This window comes from Megascapheus bottae, chromosome 27, assembly GCF_031878675.1.
Source record: "Megascapheus bottae isolate mThoBot1 chromosome 27, mThoBot2.hap1, whole genome shotgun sequence".
Lineage (NCBI taxonomy): Eukaryota > Metazoa > Chordata > Mammalia > Rodentia > Geomyidae > Megascapheus > Megascapheus bottae.
The window spans coordinates 22,934,646-22,945,448 of NC_143535.1; positions in this window are offsets into that span (position 1 = coordinate 22,934,646).

Sequence of the window (10,803 nt, forward strand, 5' to 3'; positions counted from 1 at the left end):
CCCTACTAGCATGCCTTCCCTGAAAATGAGCCTCACACACTCAAGGCCTGTGCTTAGCCCTACCTGCAGGGAAGCCTCTAGGCTTCCTAGGAGCTGCCATGCCTAGAAGTGGCAGTGAGACCAACTGTGCCTGTGAAGATCATCCCTGGGCAAAGAGAAAAGCCTCTATGGCTTTTAATCCTACCTTCCCAATTTGGCACCTGCTGTAGACTTGATGCTATCTTGGGGGTAAAGTTGTAACAACACTATCTGGAGTTTATTATCACCTTCTGTCTCATCTCACCTTCTCTGATTCTCTTTAAACACCTTTCCCACCACAGTGATCTTTCAATAAACCTCCCTTCCCTTCATGACCCCATTCTTGTCTGTATCTACCATCTCTTGTTCTGCCCCCTCCCTTCTGTTTGCAGCTAGAACCTGAGAAATGAGGCCCCAAGTTGAGAATGATTCTGTCATGTAAGAATCCCAGCAGCTCTTGTTCCCTTCAGACTCAGTCCTTTCCCAAATGCTGGTCCACCAAGAAGCCTTTGCTGTACCCTGGGTGCCTCAAACCAGGCTGTAGGTCAGGGAGCTGCTAGGTATGTATGCAGCCTCCTTCTTGAGGACCCAGAGTCATTCAAGGCAGGAGGAGAGAATTTCAAGCAGACTCCACTCACTAGTTTGGTCCTGGTGCGTTGAAATGCTGTCACATGAGTGTCCCTAAGGTTACATGGCCCTGATATCCTGAAGATTGCACTCCTAAAGATGCTTGCTCAGCACATTTAGAATGTTTACATGATGGAGGCCACTTTCCCCTTTCCCAGAACGAAGCAAGTCAGTCATATCTGGTCTTTCATTAGAAAATTAGTTTTCGCCATACAACAAAATAAAATTGATGATTCGGTGACATCTGATTGCTTTCAAGAAATGAAAGATGTTCTTCCAATGAAGATTTATTTCAGGTTATTTTTCTCCCCCAAGCACTCTTAACTGACTGAATAAATGTAGTAATGATCACTTTGGTATTTTCACATGTGTTTTTAAGGATTTATAAGGTAATCTGTTTTCTGAGGAGCCTGGGGCAGTACTTGAGTGGTACAGTTAAAATAGGAGAGGCTCTTACTCATCCTGAGGGTAAGGAAGATCAAATGGAGAGCAGTCTTCAGTTTGGAGATTCAAGGAACAGATGAGAGGAGAGACTCGCCACAGCATTAACTCCTGGTTGATACTAAACAGCCTTTCAGAATGTGATGGGCCTGGGATGAAGTGGGAGTCCAGACACCTGCTGTCCCATGAAGTGGGCGCAAGAGAAATATTCTACAGGGAATAAAATGCAACCTTAAGACTCACCTAGATTGGAGAGGAAGGTAAAGCCCAGCCAGTCAGGGAGACTGACAGTCAGCAATCAGTGTGTGCCTGCTTTGTCCATGAGCACTGTAAGGACATGGATGTGCAAGGATATATGCGTGTGTGTGTGTGTGTGTGTGTGTGTGTGTGTGTGTGTGTGTTGGGTATGAAAGGCATGGGAAATAAACTGAAGGACTGGACGATGAAAGTATTTTAGGTATGGTTCCAACACACCTAGAACAAGGCAGTATTAGGGAAAGGAGAAACTTGGAAGGCTGCACAAGCAGAAACTCAGTCCCCCTAAAGAATGTCTCAGGCCATATCCAGCCAGTCTGTGGCAGCATACTGACAGCATACTTCTGGCTACCTCAGCTTTCCCAGCCCACATCCTTCCCTCCACACCTGAATCCTTTTTTAACCCAAGAGCTGACTCCTATGTGTGCTCAGCCACAGCTAGCCACTGCATCATGGCTGGAGCCAAGGTCAGCCTCCTCTTCTCTCCTTCCCTTTTCTTCCCCCCTCCCTTCCTTCCTCCCTCTTTTTCTTCCTTCCTTCTTCCCTCTCTCCCTCTGTCCTTCCCTCCCTCTCTTCCTGCTTCCCTTCCCTTCCTTTCCCTCCTTCTTGTTATTTTATTTTGCTTCTAGGAAGTCACTTTATATTTATTTCTGCTTTTCATATGGTCTTTTTGACAGTACTAAGGACTGAACTCAAGACCTCACACTTGGAATGCCATTCTCCTCCTTGAGCTCTGTCAGTCCTCTATAAAACTTTAATTTTAAAGCTCTGACATCTTATAGTCATGAGATTCAAACCAGATGTTAGGTACAGTGGCTCAAGCCTGTAATCCTTGCTACTCGGGAGGTAGAGATGGGTTTGGTTCAAGGCCAGACTAGGTAGAACAGTTTCTAACACTTCTCTTTGATGGGGTCATGTCCTGAAGGGGTGGCACACACTTGTTGTTAGGATGGCATGTAAAGTGACATGTGTCTGTCATCCCCAGGAGTGAAGGGAAGCAAAGCAGGAAGACTAACGCCTAGGTCTGCCTGGGCATAAATCCAAACCACACCAGGAAAATAACCAATAAATAGCGGGCCTGAGACATCTCTCAAGTGGTAGAGAATCTGCCTAGCAACCTGAAGGCCCTGAGTTCAATTCCAAGTACCACAAAAAATAATAATAATGAATTAAAAGATGTAATGTCCAGTCCTTAGGATATTGAGGCAGAATTCTGGGCCCTTCGATTACAGTTTGGACTACAGTGGTGAGCTTTATGCCAGCTTGGAATCTATAATGAGAACCTGTTTCAAAAAAATAAAATAAAACATCAAACAAAACCAAGATGTGCTGACATAAAAACAAGAAAGTTGTATTTTTTAAACAAAAGAAAGAAAACTATTAATATCTATTTGGAAATACTCTCACTTCACTTTGCAGTTGGGAAAGAAAACAAGAAATACAGGGGTCATTTTTTCCTTTGGATGGCATCACAGAGCACATTTTACATGGTTTTTCTTGGGTTTAAAATAAATGTGTCTTTTCCCAATGGCCATCTGCTCATAAATCTGTGTATCTATATACCAACTCTCTCGTCTTAGAGAACACAGATTCTTCAGGTTATTTTATTAGGATGCTTGTAAGTTATTTTCCTAGTTTGTTTACCTTTTAAGACCACCTGGAAATGTCTAACTTTATTCATTTTAATTAAATAATTTAATTAGGATTTGAGCACATTTATGCAAACATAGTTAAGACTCTCTTCATTTCAACTTTGAGGTCAATCCGGTGACACCATTCCAAAGTATTGGACGCATATATTTTATCTTTATTTAGTTTAAACATCTAGAGACTTAAAGGGATTTCTGAAATTGCTGTGATAGTTGTAGTAGGCTTTCTGCTTACCATAACAAATGACCATAAATTTATTGGAAATTTATTATTTTCCAAGTTAATTCAGAGTTAAAAATGGATCTCACTGACTAAAAATGAAGATTTCTGCAGAGGAGTCAATCCATTTCTGAAGGCTTCAGGGAAAATAGTTTTCTGATGCTTTCTAGCTTGGCTAGTGGTCCCATCTGCAAAGCCATGAAATTTAGGTTCAGTCATAGGTTTGGGGGTAGGATAGTGGCCAGAGATAGACTCCTTGTCTTCTGTGAATGATTTGATCCCCAGCAATGGGGGGTTGTACAAAGAAAAAGAGACAAGTTTATGTAAGTTTTTTGTAGCTCATTGTGGTGTGGGGTTCAAAGGTCTTGTGCTAGTATCTATTCAGCTCTGATGGGGATCTCACAGCAGATTGTGTCACAGTAGCAGGAGACTGGCTAGCAGTGTGTGCAGAAGATGGATGTGGGGAGCCACAACTCAATATTGCAGAACTAGCACAGTTCCACAAGAAGTCCTTTAATCCTTTCCGAGGTTGATTCCCTTAATGGTCTAACTCCTGCCTAGATTGCTTCTTAATGGTTCCATATCAGCACCACCTATTAGACCCCAAATTTCCAGCTCATGGACAGTTAGGGTCATATTCCAACCAAATCTAAACCATATGAAATAATCTAGGATAATCTCCCTATTTCAAAATCAGGTGATTTAATTAATGTCTCTCTTTCCATCCCAGTCTTACTTTAAAAAAAATAGTACTGTGGTTTGAACTCAGGGCCTCAGGATGACAAGGTTGGCATTCTACCACTGAGACACACCTCCAGTTATTTTTATTTATTTATTCATTTATTTATTTTGCCAGTCCTGGGCTTGAGGTCAGGGTCTGAGCACGGTCCTTGGACTTTCTCAAGGCTAGAGCTCTACCACTTGGTTCTCTGCACCACTTCCAGCTTTTTCTTGTATGTGGTACCAAGGAATCGAACCTAGGCCTTCATGAATGCTAGGCAAGCACTCTACCACCAGGACAAACTCCTAGCCTGCTTGTTATTTTAGAAAAGCAATCTTCAATACATTCTGTCTAGACTGGCCTCAAACTGCCACCATCTCTATGTCAGCGCCTGAGTAGCTAGGATTACATGCCTGAGGCACCAGTGTTCAAACATTGTATCCCATTCTAAATTCTTCTTTGCCATAGCAATGTAGCATATCTGCAGTTCTTCCCAACTATCTATAATTTAGAACAAATGGAATCTATCAAAATACCAAGTTCCAATTCCTCAGAATAATAAAGGCTGTTTATGACAAACCCACAGCTAGCATTATACTTAATAGTGAAAAGCTAAAGCCATTCCCTCTAAAATCAGGAACTAGACAAGGATGCCCACTCTCTCCACTCCTCTTTAACATGGTATTAGAATTCCTAGCCAGTGCAATAAGGCAAGAAGCAAGCATAAAGGGGATCCAAATAGGGAAAGAGGAAGTGAAACTTTCCCTCTTGGCAGATGACATGATTCTGTATTTAAAGAACCCTATAGATTCCACTCCCAAGCTCCTTGAGCTGATTCAAAACTTTGGAAAGGTAGAAGGGTATAAAATTAACCCTCAAAAATCAACTGCCTTCTTATATGCCAACAGTGGGAGGAACGAGGCAACAATCAGGAAAGCAACTCCTTTTGCAATAGCCTCAAAGAAATTAAAGTACCTAGGAATTACCTTAACTAAGAATATAAAGGACCTTTTTGATGAAAACTTTAAAACCCTGAAAAAGGAAATTAAAGCAGAATTGAGGAAATAGAAAAACCACCCATGCTTCTGGATTGGAAGAATCAACATCATGAAAATGACAATCTTGCCAAGGGCTTTCTACAAATTCAATGCAATACCCATCAATATCCCAATGTCACTCTTTAAAGAAATAGAAGAGGTAATCCAAAATTTCATATGGAATAATAAAAGGCCCCGTATAGCAAAAACACTTCTTAGCAGAAAGAACAGCGCAGGAGGAATTTCAATACTAAACTGTAGACTTTATTACAGAGCTATAGTGAGCAAAACAGCTTGGTACTGGCACAAGAACAGGCCTGAAGACCAAGGGAATAGAACTGAGGACCTAGATATTAGACCACATACCTATGGCCAAAAATGGAAGAAAGACAGCCTCTGCACATGCAGAAAACTAAAGTTGGATCCTTCTTTGTCACCCTGCACTAGGATTAACTCCAAATGGATCAAAGACCTCGATGTAAAAGCCAACACACTGAAAACTTTACAAGAAGGAATAGGAGATAGACTAGGTCTCCTTGGCATAGGTTGAAACTTTCTTAATAAGGACCAAGAAACACAACAAATCAGAGAAAGACTGGATAAGTGGGACTGCATTAAACTGCAGAGCTTTTGTATGGCAAAGAACATAGCTAGCAAATTAACTAGAAAGCCTACGGAGTGGGAGAAGATCTTCACTAACCAGACAACAGACAAAGGCCTCATATGTAAAATATATCAACAGCTCAAAAAATTGAATCACTCCAAAACTAATCTCCAAAGAAACAACCATCCCATTAAAAGATGGGCCAAAGACTTAAAGAGAGTCTTCTCTGAAGAAGAAATAAAATTGGCCTATAGATACCTGAAGAAATGCTCAACATCTCTGGTGATAAAAGAAATGCAAATCAAAACAACTCTAAGATTCCGCCTCACTCCAGATAAAATGGCCATGATCAAGAAATCTAATAACAACAGATGCTGGAGGGAATGTGGCCAGGAGGGATCACTATTATACTGTTGGGAGTGCAAATTCGTTCAACCACTATGGAAAGCAGTATGGCAGTTCCTCAAAAGACTAAACATACATCTCCCCTAAGACCCAGCAATTCCACTACTTGGCATTTACCCAATTGTCCAGAAACAAGGGCATACTAAATCCACTAGGACAATGATGTTCATTGCAACACTGTTTACCATAGCAAAGATATGGAACCAACCTAGATGTCCCTCAGTTGATGAGTGGATAAACAAGAATGGAATTCTATGCCGCTGTCAGAAAGAATGATATTGCCCCATTTGCAAGGAAATGGAAAGACTCAGAAAAAATCACATTAAGTGAAGTAAGCCAGACTCATAGGACCAAAAGCCATATAATGAGTGATTGTTGTCTCTAATGTACTATGTTATCTCTCATCTCTTTTGCTGTCCCTTGGTTATCTCATATTTTTATAGTATTTCACCTTGTTATCTGATATATTTTATATATGTTTAATTGGTTATTTGAAATAGAATAGAGAAGGAGGGAAATCAAGATGAGTGGGGAGAGGGGAAGTGAGAAATGGGGACCATGACATGACAAAGCTTATTAATATTTGTGAAGTAATGTACCTTCTATCTAGTGAATATAATGTAACCTTTCTATTAATTACAATAAAAATATATGAAAAAATACCAAGTTCCATACAAACAGACAGATAATGAGAAGAAGTTTCACATACCACAGAATAAATCACTGAGGCAGATTTCTTGGGAATAGGATTTGAGAACTCTGCATACTAATGAAGATGTTGACTTTGGGATACTTGCTACTTTAATAATATTTAGAAGCTTTTCCTAAATATCTAAATTACTGATTTTTATATTTGACAACTTTACCATTGGTAGAGTCAGTGTTTTTACTCTGTGTATATGTATGTGTGTATGTGTATGTATTTATTTATTGACCACTTTTCACCAGTTAGAAGAGCAAAAACTGATACTATAATTTTGTAAAGGAAGCCTCAGTTGTTTTAAGAGATTTGAAAGAGTTCAAAGCTTAACAATCATTGCCCTTTGCTACATCCCACCTTCCACTTGTTTGTAAAATAAAGTTTTATTGGAACATAGTCAGACTTTTTATTTATGTATTCGCTGTGGCTGTTTTTGTTCTGCAGTGTTGTGAAGACATTTTGTTGCCCATAAGGTGAAAACAATTTACCACCTGACAAGAATAAGTTCAATGACTCCTTAGATCAACAAATGAAGCACAAAAATGAAAAGAATGCTGTGTTCAGCCAACAATATGAGAATGTGAATGGGACTTCCTGTTCCTGAACCAAAAGCATAGCAACAGGGACTACTTGATTGTCACCTTAACATTTATTGACCCAGATATACAGGCGTTTAGCCATTTTCTATCACAATTGACACCTATTCTGCAGTGAACACCCTCTCAAATGTTCACAGATAAGGAACAATACTAAACAAAAGAAAAACACAGGAAACACCCTTGTCTTCCTAGTTCTTATAGACTTCTGAGAAGTCAGTCTTTATGTGGCAGATCTGTCTCATCAGATATATGGAGAACCCTTCCTTAAACACCTGGAAGCCAGGTGACTCGAGTTACTCCACTTTTAGCCCTTTTCCTTACTGCTATTACTGAAGTGATCATATTTATTTCTTCCCCACTTATTTCCCTTCATGTACCATGGCTTCCACATGGTCAGTGTACTAAAGACAGGACATTGACATTTCCTTCTCCGTTATGCCATGAAGGGGAAGAGACATGACTTTTCTCCTCTTAACCTTCTTAACCAAGAAGATTAGTTCTTTCAAGAAAGCAAGACTAACAAGATAAAAGCAAGCAGGTTATTAACACATATACTGCACATGTTGCAGAAGAAACTTAAGTCAGAAAACTAACTTAAAGCAGTGGGTTGAGCTCAGCTCAGATTTACCACTTATCTATCAAATGAGTCAATATACAATCTATGCTGCATCTATATAATGAAATATGGCACTGGGCAACTTCAATATAGATCATCTTAATTCAAAAGTGTGAAGCCAGCAACACAGTGGTAGAGCTCTGAGCACTATGAAAGATGCTGTTGTTGCCACTTTCCTTTCACCTGGAAACAGTTATCTCACCATTACAACACAAGCAAACAGACCAAATGCACAGGTACTGAAGAGGGAGAGACAAACCACCATTACTTTCAGGGACACAGAAAAGCCTTAGTAATCTATGAAAAAAATTGAGACTTACAAAATTCAACAAAATAGGCACCAGGAAACAAGTATTTGAAAAGGGTAGGGTAGTGGGGTTAAGGGGCAAAGGGTTGATGAATGAAGAGGAGAAAGGAAGAGAATGTAGTAAAGAATTCGATGTATGTCCTACAAAATTAAGAAGTGGGGGAAGAGGTATGTAGAGAAGAGATGGGTGAAAATGTTGAAAGGGTGTAACATTGATCAAGATGCATGCATTGTGTTCATAAACTGCTTTGTTAAATGGAAAAAAACAATCGAGACAGTAAATCAATTTACAAAGACAGATACAAGGTCTCTACTGAGAAGTAATTTTATTCATTTACTCATTCATTCATTTTTGGTGGAACTGGGGTTTGAATGCAGGTCTTCACCTTTCTAGAAAGAACTCTGCCAGTTTTTTTGTGCTTTAGTTACCTTTATGATAGTTTTGCCTGGTGCAGCCTGGCCTAGACCAGGATCTTCCAATTTATACTGACAGTCTTAGGAAGGGTGACAGGGTGACAAGCACATGCATTACACCCAGCTTTTTATGTTCAGATGTTATCTTTCAAACTTTTGAGGAGATCCAGATTTGTCTGGTCTGGAAACATGAGCTTCCTGATTTCCCCCTGCCATGAAATGGAAAGGTCCCTTCCTCTAGCTTCAGATATTTTTATATTGTCTCACATAACAAGTGAGAAAATTAAATGCTTTGACAAGGTTATAAAATAGCAAACTCTTAGGAACAAATTATAAAGGTATTTGTAGGTCTTTGTGTGTGTGTGTGTGTGTGTGTGTGTGTGTGTGTGTGTGTGTGTGTCTGTGTGTGTGTGGTTCATGGGGCTTGAACTCAGCCTGGGTGCTATACCTGAGCTCTTCATCTCAAAGCTACCACCCTACCCTTGAGCCAAGCCCCACTTCCCGTTTTCTAGAGGTTAAATGGAGTTAAGTCTCAGGTCCTTGTGTGCCCAGGCTGGCTTTTAACCTTGATCCTCAGATCTCAGCCTACTGAGTAGCTAGGATTACAGGTGTGAGCCACTGTGCCCAGCTGATTTGTAGGTCTTTAGCCAGAAAATGGTAAGCATTGCTGACAAAAATTTTAAAAGATGTAAATAAATGGTGGGATATATAATGGTTACAGAGAAAATGTAATATTGCTAAGATATTAATTATATACATATTTATCTATAGATTTGATGCATCAAATAAAAAATTGTAGCATGAGCATGCATGTGTGTGTATGTGTACATATGCACATATACATTAGTATTCCATTTTTTAATGACAAGAAAACGCATCAAAGTCCAAAACAGCAATAAGATATTGGTGGAGTAGAGCAAGATTAAAAGATGTTTACCGAAAGATAGTAAGATCTATTTAAAATCAGTAATGCTAGAATGCATGAAGTAGCTCCTTGCTGATATATTTACTTGATAGTAGACACAGATCAAAAACACATAAATATACCAATAAAGAACAGGTAACACTGAAAGCACACACACATATAAAGTTGACTAAGTGGTGAGAAATGTCACACATTTCTACCTCTAGAACATTAGAATATCTATATAAAAATGCTGAATCTTGATTTCTACTTCAGCTACAATAAAAATAAGTTCTACCCAGGTAGTAAAGCTGTATTTAAAATAGCCAGCAGTGGAAAACAATTTAACTTAGAAGAATGTATTTGTGAACTCAGTATAGGAAGATCTGTCTTACAAATCCAAAAAGAAAAAGTTAACTATTTAACTACAAGGAAAAAATAAACTTGATAGATTGACTGCCATGAGATTAGAGTGCCATTGGCAAAGACAACTTTAAGCAAGTGAAAAATACAAGTGTACTTTCAATAGAGAAAGAAATGTTTGCATACATTAACTGGACCAGACTCAGTAAAAATCTGTAGGGAGTTCTACAAATCAATTTTATAAAAGACAGACAGCAAAAGGGAAAAGTTGTTCAAGGCATGGAATGGCATTTCAGAGAAACATCTATTCAAATGGCCAACATTCCTGTATAAAGAAAAATCAAGTTTCTTATTCATCAGGGAAATAATTAATTTAGGAGTACAATAAGGCAACATGAGTGAAATAAAGTAAAAGCAAAATCAATACCTAGTAATTCCTACTCCTACTACATATGTTGTTTTTATAAATCAATATACTCAAAAACCTTTATGTACAGGAGTACATGGAAGCACAAATTTATAAAAACATTTGTATAATATCAAATAAAGACTGGACACTAGTAGTTCATGTCTATAGTTCTAGCTATTCAGAAGGCTGAGATCTGCAGATTAAAGCCAGCCTGGGTGAATACTACTATTAGGTTATGTTCAATTAACAAGTAAAGTGGGAAGTTGATGTGTGGCTCAAATGGTAATGTGCTACCTGAGAACCAAAAAGAAAATGAGCAGTTGAGAATATGGCCTAGTGGTAGAGAGCTTGCCTAGCATGCACAAAGCCCTAGGTCAGATTCCTTAGTACCATATACACAGAAAAATACAGAAGTGGTGCTGTGGCTCAAGTGGTAGAGCTCTAGCCATGAGAAAGCCCAAGAACAGTGTCCAGACCCTGAGATCAAGCTCCAGGACTGGCAAAAAAAAGAAAA